This window comes from Arachis stenosperma, chromosome 9 (assembly GCF_014773155.1).
Source record: "Arachis stenosperma cultivar V10309 chromosome 9, arast.V10309.gnm1.PFL2, whole genome shotgun sequence".
Lineage (NCBI taxonomy): Eukaryota > Viridiplantae > Streptophyta > Magnoliopsida > Fabales > Fabaceae > Arachis > Arachis stenosperma.
In genome coordinates, this window is record NC_080385.1 from 41,159,370 (window position 1) to 41,175,030 (window position 15,661).

At 30.7% G+C, this 15,661-nt stretch overlaps 1 pseudogene; it reads right to left on the reverse strand.

Annotated features, from left to right (window-relative positions):
* Window positions 1-3,511: 3,511 nt before the first annotated feature.
* The window catches only part of LOC130951321 (respiratory burst oxidase homolog protein B-like), a 64,474-nt pseudogene continuing 52,324 nt past the window's right edge, over window positions 3,512-15,661 (reverse strand).

The following is a 15,661-nucleotide window of genomic DNA, read 5'->3' on the forward strand; positions in this document are numbered from 1 at the left end:
TAAATTGTAACATACTTTTGAGGTGTTTCTTGTTTGAGATTTTTCAGGATATGCCCAGTCATAACATTTGTAGCAATAGACTTTACCTTTTGTATAGGTTTGTTATAATCTTTTGGGTTCACAAATTCACTAACCCCAAACTTCTTAGCTGCCAACAATAGTAAATGAGAAAATACCATTAATAAGTGAATACAATTTATAGATTTAGAAAATTTGCTCAACTTATTCTATGCTGAATCATCTACTACAATTTGTATGATTGGAAGCAATGGCCTTCCATTTCCTAATATGTTTTCTATATGTTTTAAGTGATGAAAGACAAATCTAAATAATAATAATAATAATAATAATAATAATAATAATAATAATAATAATAATAATAATGCGAAAAACACTTTGCCCAATCATTCATCGAGATGTCACCTTCACTGGAGAGAGAATCCCATTTTAGTAATTCTTCCTGGTGATCATCCTCAAAATTAGATACTGTATTTGATGACGATGGTTGCACTCTTATTGCATTTTTGTAAAACCGTTTTTTCCTTAAAGCTTTTACCAAAAGATTCATGCAAATGTTCGAAAGGACATTCAAGATATCTCAAATGTTGGTCATGAGAAAACAAAGTCATTACTAAAGTATTAGTGCAGGTTTTCATACCTACAATTTTTAGAAATAGAATCTCTAGCTCGCTCCTTGGAGATTCCCAATAAGGACAATAAGTTTGCAGCATCAGAAGGTCCTCTAAGAAGATTCACTGAAGGAGCAGAACTTGAAAAGATAACGTTTCTTCCCTGAATCCACACCATCAAACACTACACATTTAATTAGTGTGTTAGTTTACAAGTGTTCTAATGTCAGTGTCAAAAAAGGTACCTAGAAGCAAACTACTAAGGTCAACCAATAGTTATCAGTTATCAATACTACTCTACTTTCTCTTTCTCACTTAATACATAAACTAAAACTACATCCTAAAAACAAATTCAATCCAAAGCACAAAGACTCATCTAATGATGATAATTCATCATAACAAGTAAATAATCAAGTTGCGAAAATCCTCCAGTATACTTGGCCACTCACTCCGAGAATCATTCAAAAAAATAGACATTACCTTAGCATCGTAGATCCACTGATTCCTGTTTTTAGCATTAGTTAAAAGACAAGAGTAATCAACTTCAAAGCAAACCCCTCACTGTGTAGAAATATTAACAAACCACGTATCAATTAACGGAACTCTATTAAAAAGATTCATTCATTACATTAATCCTTTTGCTCATTAAAGAAAAAAAAGATTGCAGAGCAAACCTCGGCAGCAACTTTAACCATTTTCTCCATCATTTTAAATGGCATCCCCTTCGAAAAGTCAACCGTAATGATATCTACCTGCAATCACTTCAGCATTCAAAAGTTATCACTTCAACCCTATACACACAATTGAACTCATATTTCATCGTTACGCTTCCTCTACAGAAATTTAGTTACATAAACAGTTATAACAAAGCTCTAAATCTCTAACTAACTAACTATAATATTAACTAACTCACCTCCGATTTCTGGCATGCCATATCGAATGTGGCCCGAGTGGAGGGCTTAATGGCAACGAGATCGTAGGTCTTGAAGATAGGGTTGTCGCAGCAGACGGCAACAACAGAGCGCGACAGCGGCACGAGCAAACGGAGTGGCGGTGGCGCAACTGTAATGCCGGCAGCGGAGAATGAGGGTTGGTGAGAAAATTAACAATATTGTTTCTCAAATGCAGAAAAGAAAAGGATAAAATGAGGGTTGGTGATGAATTTGGAATAAAATTGTGTTTCTGAACTTGGAGGTGGAAAGTGGACGTGGGTTGATGTTATTAGCAATAAAAATCGACGGTATGGTTGTCAATTTTAATTTGAAAAAAAAGCAACGTCTTTATCGTCTATTTTATATATTAAATCCACATCATTCATTTAATTTTAGAAAGCAATCTTGACCGTTTAAATTTATCAACGAAAATTCTGTCGATATTTTAAATATAAAAATAGACATCATGTTTTTCGATTTTAAAATAAAAGTATTTCCATCCCTGGCTCGCCAACATTACGACGATAGTTAAAAAAGTTTAATGCATCATAAAAAAATCGACGACCAAACCGTCGATTTTATTATTTTATTTTTAATTAGATTTTTTTCAAAATATCGACAGCAAGCCGTCGAAAATTATCGACGGGAGAAATAGCCGTCAATTTTATTATTTTATTTTTAATTAGTTTTTTTTTCATAATATCGACGGCAAGCTGTCGAAAATTATCGACGAGAAAAATTCTTTTATATTTATTTTTGTTTTAAAAAAATGTTTATTTCTAAATTAAAACTAAAGATATATAAAATTGTCATTTTAAATTGTGTATTATTCATATTCTATATAACCAAACACAAATTTACTTACTACACTAATATTATGTCTATTATTTCTAGACATTATACACACATGTATTTTTATCTATGTTTCAAATATCTATTTCTTAATATCTATATCTTAATCTATACATGAACCAAACCTAATATCATACCCAAAACATCTATAGTTTCATATATATGATATTCATAATTAATATATTTTAATAATTAATATTATCCAATTTCAAACTATATATTGTCTTATTGTATATTTTCAATTATCTCACATATGTTTCAATGGCCATGATTTTAAATTAATTTATTTTTTTTAGTATTCATAAGTATGCTTATTTATTAATTTTAATATGATCAATTAATAATTATATTTAAATTTTTCATAATTTTTTCATATTTTATTTTATATTTTTAATTTTTATTTAATAATCTGCATAGTAAAAATTGTTAAAATATCTCTAATTTAACATCTATAATTTTATACATATAACATCTATAATTTTAAACATATAATATTCATAATTAAGATGGATGATTTATTATTTTATTTTATAGGCCACAAACTAACCATTTTTTAGTGTCTTTTTTTTAGTAAATTGATCAATACTGATCAAATTTGAAATATTTAATTTTTTTTTATAAAATATGCTATAGTGATTTTGGGATATTATTAGGGTTAATGATATAAAAATTTGTAACTTTGTTTTGAAAGAAAGACAGTATAATTGTAGACGTAATAATTAAGAGTATAGACGAATAGTTTTTGATAAATTTGATTCACCTAAGATTTAAAATTTATTTTTTGTATACTTAAATAAAGAAAATAATTGTAGAAAAAATTAATTGTATCATTTAAGTTAGAAAAATAATTTATATTCTCTTATAAACTAAGTACGTAAGAGTATTATTAAGTGTGTATTTTTTTATTGTTTATATTTTTTTCTACGTAGCATTACATAAATAGATACAATTCTGGTGTTGTTTAATTGTATGAGAATTCAACGTTTCATATAATAAATCATCAAATTTATTATGTACTAACCATATTATATCTCTACAACAAAAATAGATAACCCTATATATTATGTTACACGAAAGCTAGAAGCATGGCACAATATTCTAGAAGTTTTCTTTGTGAAAATCAAACTTAGTAGTGGTTTTCCTTGTGAAATCTAGAGAAAGTCTCTTCAAATCCCCAACCAATGCATGCGTCCCACAGTAGAACACACCTGAAAACAGCGCAATAAATTTGAAATTATTAGACATTAGAAAAGCAACACTGCACGTACGATAATGATTTATTCCTTTTAATGTTTATTCTCTTAAATATGTTTTCTGTTGTCATATTTATAAAATTCATACATCAAAAAATTTAAAATATCGGTAATTGTTAAAATATTATTAAAACAAACTAGAGAATTATCATAATTTATTATTTTTAATTATTAATTTAATTTTTTTATCCACTAAGATATTTTAGCGTACTTTTAAATATTGATGGTTAATTACTGATAAAAAAATAATAAATTTTAATTGTTCTTAGTATTCTTCTATTATAAACAAGGTTCTGAAAACCGATTCAAACTATCTGATCGAATCGTAAACTGGTAAAAAAAAAATGATTCGGTCAAAAGCTATAACTGCCTAATATAAAAATCGTGATTGAACTGATGAACTGGCCAAAAACCGACTGGTCAAATCGAATTGAAATCCGGCCGATTTTTCCTTTTTTGATAGAAACAACGTCATTTCGTCTTTTAGTTAAAAGAAAACATAATCCTAGCTCAACACTGTCACTCCCTTACTACTCCATTTCCTTTCTTTCCTCTTGGTTTCGAGCTTCTCCCTCACTCCCTCGCTCTATCTAGCCACCGCTGAGTCAATGTCGTCGTTGCAACGTCTCGAAGCCGCCTTCCCACTACGGTCGTCTTCGTTATTGCTCGAAGTTGCCGTTGCAACTGCTTGAAGGAGCCTTCTCCACTATGGTCGTCTCTACCATCGCTCGAAGCTGCCGTCCCCATGCAACTACTCGAAGTCGCCTTCTTTCATCGCACAACCACTGTCTCGCCGCGCCAACTCTGTTCCACCTATTCTCCAGTTCTGCCGTGTCCAACCTTCCGATGCTCTCTCACCTCTGTTAATATGTGATTTTTTATTTTTCTTCTTTAATTATTGTTGTTTGGATTGTCAATAATGTCTTAAATCCTCACTTCTGTTAATATGTGATTTTTTATTTTTTTCTTTAATTATTGTTGTTTGGATTGTCAATAATGTCTTAAATCCTGATTGTCAATATGCTGTGGTTTTATTGTCTTTAATTTCTTTTTTAGTTTTTAGTTTTTAGTTTTTACAATGATTTACTAGTTTTTTTTATTTTGTTAAGGTTACGTTGTTAACTTTTTCAGTTGTGTATCAATTTGTTGTCTTTGAGATTATTGGATTGCTATAATATTTTTCTTTTTTGCTGTTCTTTTTTTGTTTTAACTGTTTTAATTGTTGTTATGGTGGTTGATCTGAGTTTATAATATTGATATTGTTAATTTGGTAATTTGATAAATTATTGTTGAAGTATTATTCTTTGACCATGTGATTGTTATGTTGCTGTAATTTTACTTAATTGTTGATTTGAATCATTATTTTGATCTAAGTTCATGTTTTTAATCTTGTCAATTTGGTAATTTAATAAATTATTGTTGAGGTGCATGTTATGATTGTTAGGTTGCTATATTTTTGTTTAATTGTTAATTTGAACAATTATTTTAATTTTAATTTATGTTTTGATAAATTGTTATTGATGTGTTGTTCTTGTATTTTACGTCCAATTATTAATTTGAATAATTTGAATAATTATTTTGATGAGTTCATATTTCTGAATTTGTTAATTTGATAAATTACTATTGTTATGGTGTTATTTTTTATCTTGTGATTATTAATTTGTATAATTGTAATTTTTAATTGTTGTGAGTTTGTATGTAGATGAAATTATTTTTTATTTAGATGATATTTTAAAATTTATATTAGACTATAATTATATTTTAGTATATTTATTTATATTTATTTATTATTTTATTATAAAATAGTTATTCAGATCAAATCACAGTCAAATTGATTGAACCAATAAACTTGTACACCAATAACTAGAACAATTTCAGATCAATTTTTAGAATTTTGATTATAAATCAACAATGTTAATATATATATATATATATATATATATATATATAAATATAAATTCAGTTACCAAATTAGTTATTTATATAAAATATATAAGAAAATATAAAATATATATTAAAATAAAATTTGATGATTGATTTTTGGTATATATATATATATATATATATATATATATATATATATATATATTTCTAATTTTATAACCAAAATGTGCCACATACATGTCATTTTTTCATTGTAATTGGAATCAAATTTTTCTCTCCAAAATTAAGGAATTTTTTTCCTTTCTTACTAATTTTACAATCAAAATGTGCCACATATCACTCCCTTATTATAATTGAAATTAAATTGTTCCTCTAAGATTAAAGAATTCTTGCCTCCTCCGTACTAATTTTACAACCAAAATGTGCCGCATGTCACTCCCTCATTGCAATTGAAATCAAATCTTTTTCTCTAAAATTAAGAGTTCTCCCCTCCTCCCTCATCTTTTCTCTGTCTCTCATTCTTTCAACCACTCTATCTATTTTATACATCATTATTAATATTAATATCAATGACTAATTACTAATTTGACAATTAAAATGGACAACATGACATTCTTTAATTGCATTAAAATTAAAATTAAAATATATCTATATTATGTATTATATATTACTATCTAATTTAATAATCAAATGTGTCACATGACACTCTCTTATTAAAATGGAGCGAAAATATTTTTTTTCCAAAATTAACAAACTCTCTTCCTAATTCTCTCATCTACCTCTTTCCATTTTTCTATTTCTCTCTACCGGTTGTTATTCTATATATAATTTATATTTTATATTAGTAATTTCACAAATCAAAATATGTCATCCCATATTGTTTTATTATAATTAAAATAATTTTTTTCCAAAATTAACAAACTCTCACTCTCATTCTTTTTTTCCCTACGACTTTTTTTGGTAAAAATATTTTATAAATCTTTTGTATCATGTATAATTTATACTGTCTGAATAAAGTGGACCGTAATTTTAAAAAATGTATATTCCCGTAATATTATTACGGATAAAAATACTAGTATATATATATATATATATATATATATATATATATATATATATATATATATATAATATAATTATAAATACTTACCAACTCTTGAATCTGGATGTTTGATTGCCGCATGTTTAAAGACATTACGCCAATTAGGTCTAGCAAAGTGTGTCTTAACTCTTGTCCCGGAAACTATATCAACTCCACTTTTTGCATGGTGAAGTGACTGAAGCATTGTGATCAAAGCGGATCTTGCATCTCCTTCTTCATACACACTCGTGCAATAGTTATGGAGCTCAATCACACCTTCCTTGTCTTTCTCCGCAACCTCGTTCAACACTCCTTTGAACCACTCGAACGAGCCCTGCTCGCGAGTGACCCAATAGAAATAGGCTCGCTTGGTTGCAAAAGGCGTTTTTTTTGTTGTTCTTCACTCCTTGTTCTTCGTCTCCTTGTTGCTTGATGTTGTTGAGAACATCTTTTAGAATGCTAATTAATGGGGTGGCACCAATTCCTAGCCCTATAAGAAGCAGGACTTCGTAATTTTTGTAGTCTTGTGCTGGAGCTCCGTAAGGTCCATCAATCAAGACTCTTGGCATCCTACAAATTGTTCACATGTTTTTTGATAAAATTGTAGGCTATTATTGTTGACTTGTTCATGAAACAGTTATATGTACAATTAGAAATGAAAATAAAAATAGTTCGCTAGAAAGTAATTTTTTTTCAATTAACATCGACAATTTTTTTTTAATTTTAAATTCTCCAAAAATAAAAGTTAAAAAATAATTTTACAGTAAAAAAATAGATAATATTAACTATTTAAAAATTAATCTTTATATTTTTTAAAATAAATATGGAATTTGATTTATTTTAAGATATTGATATATATGTTCTTATAAAATCTTGGGGGTATTGGTACCTTTATATTTTTTTATGTAGTTCACTATTTATCACAAATTTTACTAATTCAAGTTACTAATAAACTTTAAATGTATTTTGTGAAAAGAAAACTGTTAAAATTTTCGACTCAATCTCAAGTGTTGAGTATAAAATGAGTAGCCATACTCTTATACCTTGGTATGCTGTTGCCTTATAACATATCAGCTCGCAAGAGACCACTTTGATCATCACTCGTAAGTTGGCAAGCCTGCATCGTTCATGTCGGAAAAAGTAGTAATAATTAAGCTTTAATTTGCTGATGAAATTTATGAAGGAATTGTCCAAACATAGAAGAACAGAAAAAGATCCTCTAGCGGCATGAGATAAAAAAGTGGAAAGTAATAAAGTAAGTGGTTAATCTTCATTGAATTTGTGATTTATATCATGTGTGAGTTCCACTATCTGATTTAAGGGTAGTTAGACCTTCACTTTCTCGCTTTAAAAAATTTTAATCGCAGAAGAACATATTAATTAATTGCTGTATGTGGTGGGCAAAATTTCACCTTGGCAAAAACGACCTTCAACTGTGATGTCCAGTCACCCAAAGTCCGAATGTGAATACTCAAGTAGTCATCTCCGGGAGCTGATGTAATAGAAAAGGGATGCCTACATAGAGAAAAAGAAACTTAAAATTAGGATGATAATATGTCCAACCATAAATTTCTATACATTTAGTTTAATTTATTTTCTAGAAAAGAAGTGCATTGAAACAATTTGTCTAAGTAACGTAAGGTTACAAGAATATATAGGAACTTTCTAAGATGCGATGCATACCATTGAAATGGGGAAACATCTGAGCAATTAACATAAATATATTGGCCACTAGTGTACTTGAATCCTTGTGGCTTAGACATATGCAATGCCAACACATTTCCTGGGTAAACTGCAACCTGCCGATTTTTCAATATCGGTGATTTATATATGACGACATTAATTAATTAAATGATGATAGAGGAAGTGAAAATCTAATAAGTACCTTCAACATCCTCACAGATTTGTGTCCAGACCTGAAAAACCGAACTAACCTTTCGCATGCATATAGTATCATGGGAATAGCAAGATACATCCATGTCTGCACCATTGTTGAATTATGTAAATCATGTAGATTTCTTATATAATAAAGTTTTTATGATTAAAATAAAAGCTTAATTTTGAAGCACTAACAAAGTAAAATATTTTATACAACTATACAATTATATCTGTTTTTATAAATGATTATTCACATCGTCAATAAAAATAATAGTTATTTTTATGATGTGATTAAATATATGTTTCTAAAATTATTTTATACTCACAATATATTAAAATTAAATTTTTAAAATAATTATAAATTAGAGTAAACATCTAAATTGTTCCTTAAAAAATTTTAGATCAAACTCTTTTATTCTAAATAATTTTTTTATTAATTTAAAGATTTTGGACACAGATTGGTCCTTCGCTAAAAAATCTTATTTGTCATGTAAAAATATTTATCAAAATCTAATTATTTTATAATAAAATTTGTTAAAAATTTATTTTTTTCAATATGCATATTAAAAATTTTATTAAAAGTGATAGAAGAACTAATCTATTTGATAAGTGTAACTTTTAGTGATATTTTAAATAATAAAAATTTATTAAAAATTAATGTGTCATCTAAAATTCATTAGGGATTAATTTGAATATACAGACTATAGTTTATTATGATGAATCACGTACCGTTTTCTTGTACCACTTGTTGGTGAGGTAGAGAAAGTAGCCATGAATGATGAAGAGCATGTAGACAATAACAAAGAGATGGTGCGAGTACCAAAAAGCATTGAAGCCAGTGAGCTTTTTGAGGGGCTTTGGTAGGTGGTTGAACCTGTTCCTACGGAACCAAGGCTGAGCAAGAACGAAGGCTATGGCCATGAGCACCACCATGACCACACCGGTCCAACCCTCCGTCCCTTTCACAAACCACCAATAGTTGTTGGGCCTCTTGTCCCCGAAGAACTGCTTCATGGGCTCGTATTCTGCGTCCGTTGCGTGTAACAGCCTTGGGAAGTCATCACGTTAGATGAGAAATTGCGTGTAGCCCAACTCCTATTGCTACCCCAACTGCTATCACCTAATTCTAATTATTCAAGAACGGTAGGCCCATTAGTTGGAAAGAGTTGAGGCGCATACATAGATTTTCCATCAGTAAAAAAAAAAAAACATCAATACATTAGCTCTTGATTTTCATTCTTAGATTGAATTAAGTGTCTCTTAATTTATAGGGAAGATAATAGATGTGTTGATTGCTTAACAAAACAGAATTTAAGTTTAGATAATGATTTTGTGTTTTAGAATTTATCTTCTTTAGATCTAGTTAGTATTTTCAGTAATGATGAAATAGAGACTATCTTATCCCGTTTAATTTGTATTTAAGTCTTTATTTCTTGAATTTTTATAACTCCATTTCAATACAAAAAAAAGTGTCTTTTAATTGCTAAAATACAAATAACACAATCAAGACTATAAAAAAATATTTGAGAAATAATAAAAAAGTAGTATAAAATTACTTTATTTTATTTTTTTTATTATTGTTAGAATAATTGAATAATATTAAATATAATTAATAAATTTATAATTATAGAAATTATAAATATTAAATAAAATAAAATAATTTTAAATTATTTTATTTTTAACATTATTGCAATGTCACATACTTGAAAAAATAAATTAGATTTTTTGAAGTAGAATCAATCATACAATCAAAATTCAGAATAAATATTAGGTAATGACCATATATCGATATGACTTTTAATTATATTATATTTTTATAATTATATTATATGTACACAAAAAATTAATTATTTTTATAAAATATATGTTAAAATATAAAATACATAACAAAAAAATAAATTGAACAAATAATGGATAGAAAAATATATGGAATCAAGAAGTAATCAGACAAAAAATAAATAACTTAATTAATTTATAATTATCTTAATTAATTTTATTCATTTATATTATAAAATATTTATACTTAATTGGTTTTAATGGAAAATTTAATTTTGAATGGATACGTTGAGGTATTTTCGTCGGGTATCACGGTGAAAAGCCCACCGAACCTACTTTCGAGTCTTTATTTTCTCTCTCTCTCTCTTCATGGCGTTAGGCAAATCTTTGTTTTTAATCTAAACAGCGAAAAAGCATCAACCTCTTCCATCCAAGGCAAACTCACGACGTATCCTTACCGGTAAACACTCGTTTCTTAACGCCGTTAGCGGTGCTGTGATTCATCGTGGTTCTAATTCTTCCAGAAAATAGTGCAATAATTCACTATTCTTCTCATCAATTGTCTCCACACTATCAATCAAATCGTTCAACTTTCGTAACTTCCTCTTCACAACGCGCCACCACGAGTCCCCCACCATCTACGCAACGCCGTCCAAGACGTCGTCGCTGGCCACCCTGTGGTCTTCTCCTCCTCCTATTTAGTTTTGATGATTCTTTTAACTAGTTTCTTATGTTTCTTTTCCTAAATTTCGAACAATTCTTTTTATTAGTTTTGGATGATTCTTTTTCCTATGTAGTTTTGGATGATTCTTTTTCCTGTGTCTTGTATGTTTTTTTAGGATTTGAATGATTCTTTTTATTAGTTTTAGATGATTCTTTTTCATATGTTTTGTATGTTTTTTTTTCTTAGGATTTGAGTTATTCTTTATCTTATGATTTGGTATATTTTTTTTTTTGAATTTCGATTTTTTTAAAAAGAGAAATTAGGATTTGCATAATAAATGGTAAAAGGTGAATTAGAGTAAGAAGAGATAATTAATAATCATTAATTTTGTATCATTTAAAATATAAAATTTAAATAATCATTAATTAATGATTATTAATTAATATAGAGTAAAATTAAAAACCGCTTGTTGGCTTGTTTTTTGCTAGACCCCTCTTGGTTCCCTAGCCAAATTCATAATGGATTCATACAATGTAATGATTGATTTAGTAATTAATCTTTAAGGTGCGCAAAATATTTTTGGGATTAATCTCTACATACAAGTGTTTTGAGCTTACAAGCTTTACAAGTATGAAGAAAACGAAACCCACTAAATGCGCTGCTTATGTTACATGCCTTTTTAATAGACTTTTAAATCAATTCAAATCAATTAACGCGCAAATATATAACTTCCATTTTTTTCGATTTTCATGGTTTCTGAAATAAAGCTTTGAAATTGTTTTGAAGATAATGGAACTTTAGAAATACACCCAAACGATTATAGAAATAAACCCAAACGGTTACAGAAAAGATTACAGAAATACACCCAAACGGTTACAGAAATACACCCAAAGAATTACAGAAATATGCCCAAAAGATTTAAGAAATACACCCAAAACGTGGGAGAGACAGTATATTTCTTCTTAAAATCTTTTAATGTTTTGCTGGTTAAGGATGAGGCATGTGGCAAAGACAATCTAGAAAAAAAATCTAGAAGAACAGTAAAACAGTACCTTGAATAATGTTTCTTCGTTTTTTCTGGTGATTTTTTTATGGAGATTTGTATATTTTCTTCTTAATTTCTTCTACTCTTCGCGAGGAGTTGGAACGTGTAACACCCTAATTAGCCTAAGCCTTACTTCGCGTCGTAAAGCAAAGATTAATCAAGGGTTACAACAGTTCTAAGCTTATTTATATATTATATATAGAAGGAGTTGATAATATCTAGAAGCCCGATGAAGAATATACCTCAAAAACCAGATTTGAAAAGCGCAAAACGTACTAACGTAGCTACTAACTTAAAACTTAAGAACCAGGTATAGAATGACAAAACATCATAGTATAATAGGATAATATCATAAGACACTAGCCAGGACTCGCGGAGTTTAAGCTGGCTAGCCATATACAGACCATGTATGTAACCAGACAGTAAAAATAGCTTATACAAATTTTGTTCTCTTAATACAAGCCTCTAGGCCAAGGTAAAATACAAAAGTGAGAGTCATATATATATAGTAAATCAAAAGACTCCAAAAGATAGTCCAGATCCTCCGCTCCTGTCACTAATCAGACAACTCACTGAGGTGGGTTGTGACCTGCATCTGAAAAATATAACAGAATATGGTATGAGAACCGGAGGTTCTCAGTATGGTAACAGTGCCCAATAATGTAGGATATAAGATCCCGGGACGCCAAAGGCAATCCTAGACTCCATATCCATCACAAGAATTCAAGTTTAAAGCATACTAAACCAAAATAGCATAATATGTAATTCCTCAGTACAACTTAAACCGTAATACTATAACAGGGTAATCTATCCTAGGAAAATTCTACTCTAATCAAACACCGCTGTCCCACAGCATTCACCATCCAATCCACCATGCGATCCAATCGCCACCGCCTTCCGAACCTCCTCAACTCCAGCAAAGCACAAGTATATACAATACAAGTAAAACACAAGTAGAAGCATATATAGCAATTAATACAAGTAGCAATTAGACATATTTCACAGATAGGAAAAAACAATATCAAGTTGGCAAAGCATACAAACAGGTAGAAAATGCATATGATGAATGCCTGCCCTACTGGCTATGATATCACATTGTCGGTTCAACTGCCAACCCGACACAACTCCATAGAGATGTTGCCCTTCGAATTCATGGTGTGGGAACCCCCGAGATATAGTGCTCGGATCACTGTCCAGGGTTTTACGCCTACACGCTCTGATGATCCGAAAGGATGCGAGCGGGATCTATTGCCTTCGACCTTGCATCTAAGCGCAAGAGGGACGAACCACCGCCCTTACGCCGCCGCCACTACCTCGACAGGCAGGATCCAACCTCGGCCTCTGCCGAGCGTATATCGTCATATAATCTCAATAAAAGGTGGTACAGTGGTTTTCAAAATATTTTTAGCACAAGATGGATCCATCGCTTTATCCAGAGTCCTCGACTCTTTTCAACCACTATTCTTTCATATTTTTGTTCCTTGCTTTCGCATCTCATTCATCAACCATTCATCACACACTGTCAGACCTTCCCCCACACAACAGAAACCTAGAACTCCGTTTGCTAACCTTTTTCCTAATATCAGTACCTACAACCCTTAAACCCTTTCCCAGGCTTGAGCACCCAAAAATATACCCAAAAGTATTAGAAAGGTGTTATAGAAGCTTACAACCTTGTTGGGGAGGTAGAATAGTTAAAAACAAAGCAAAATTTGAAAAACAGAGCGTGTGCATCTGCACAGGGGTGTGCGTGCGCACGCCCAGGAAATTTTTAAAAGTGCTGGCACAGGTTGTGCGAGTGCACAGGCCTTTTGTGTTTTGGTACCTGTGCATACGCACACTCCCGTGCGTACGCACAGGTTGCAATTCTCCCATTGGTGTGTGCGCGCACAAGCCGTGCCAGCGCTGCAGGCAGATTACCTGCCTCTGCGTGTGCGAATGCACAGGTCTGTGCATGTACACAAGTCACCATTTACGCAGAGTGTGCGTGCTTACAAGGCTGTGCGTGCGCACGTACCAGAAAACTCAGAATTTTGTAACTTTGCAAAATTTCTAATTTTTAACACCAATTTTTGAATGATCATAACTTCCTCTACAAAATTCCAAATTTCACAATCTTTATACCGATTTAAAGGGTTTTCAAAGATCTTTAATTCTAATCAAATTTCAACCAATTTTGAAAACCGAGGCAAAAGTTATGATCAAACAAAGTTTATCAAAATTTCACTTTTACCCAAAACACAATTTTCACAATTTTTTCATAAAACACAACCAAACCAACCCAAACCACTCCAAAACTCTAATTTTCATCAAATTCAACACTCTATGGCATATTACACCAAACATACCACATTTTTTCTTATCCACAATATCAATATCAATATATCTCATATATCCAACCTCATAAACACAATTTTCCAACTATATTACCAAATAAATCAACACCATTACCACATTTATTAACATAATCCACTACACAACATCACAAATCATTCATCCTCAACATATCACTATTAATCATCATTATCAACTCAAAATTCATCATTTCATCAATCATTATCATACAATTACACTCAATAACTCATCAACCATTCAAAATCCAATCCTATCCTATGGGTCACTAGTCTAAGTGTCCATAAATATTATATACTACATAGAAGAAACTGAAACCATACCTTGGCTGATTCCCAATATAAACCAAATGAGCTTTCAACCACAATCCAATCACCAATTTAGCTGCAACAAGCACCAACAAGCTCCAAACTCACAATAATCAAGCTATATACATATAAATCACCACAAAATTAACCTAGGACTCAACATAAATCAAATTTCACAAGGGTTTAGTATCTCTTACCTTTCCCAACAGATTTGATGGCCAAAATTCAAGGTTAAGCAAGGATTGGAGCAAACCTAAACATCCAAAATCACAAAACCCATTTAACCCAAACCCTGACAAAACCCAAAAAATTTGGAGAGCAGAACTGGAAGGATTTCGAACTTACCTCTAGATTTTCTTGGTGGGTTTTGTAGAGCTCTTTGCAAGGAACGCGTAGCCGCTGACGGCATGCAAATCAAAGTTCTAGAACTCAAGATATGAGCTTGGGAAGATGGAGGTGGTTAGGGTTTTCTTCTTCCTCTCCTCCCTCTCTCAAATCTGAAGTGAGAATGTTTATGGAGGCTAGGGTTCATTAAATGAACCTTTATATATGTTGGACTTGGGCCCAACTTGGGCCCGGTTCAACCTGTTAGCATTTTTAGCCCGTTTGGCCCAACTTTGGGCCAAACCTTTAAAATTAACGCCCGGTTTTCCATCTCTAATGTTTTTCTAAGGTTTTTGACTGTTTCTACTTTTTCTCGCGCAGCACCAAGCAGATTCAACTGCCAGTTCGCGATTTTTCACGATTTTTGCAGAAAATACATTTTCTGACTCGGAAAGACCCACTGAGTCCAAAAATGATGTTTAAAACATCAAATTCTCACTCTAACTTTTCAGAATCAAATTTGGACAATATAACCACTTAATTAACCTGTTTGATTGCGGTTCTTACATTCTCCCCACCAAATAAGAAAGTTTGCCCTCAAAATTTGAATTACCTGAGAAAAGCTCGGGATAATCCTTTCGCATCTCGGATTCCAATTCCCAAGTATGCTCTTTAACTCCTGC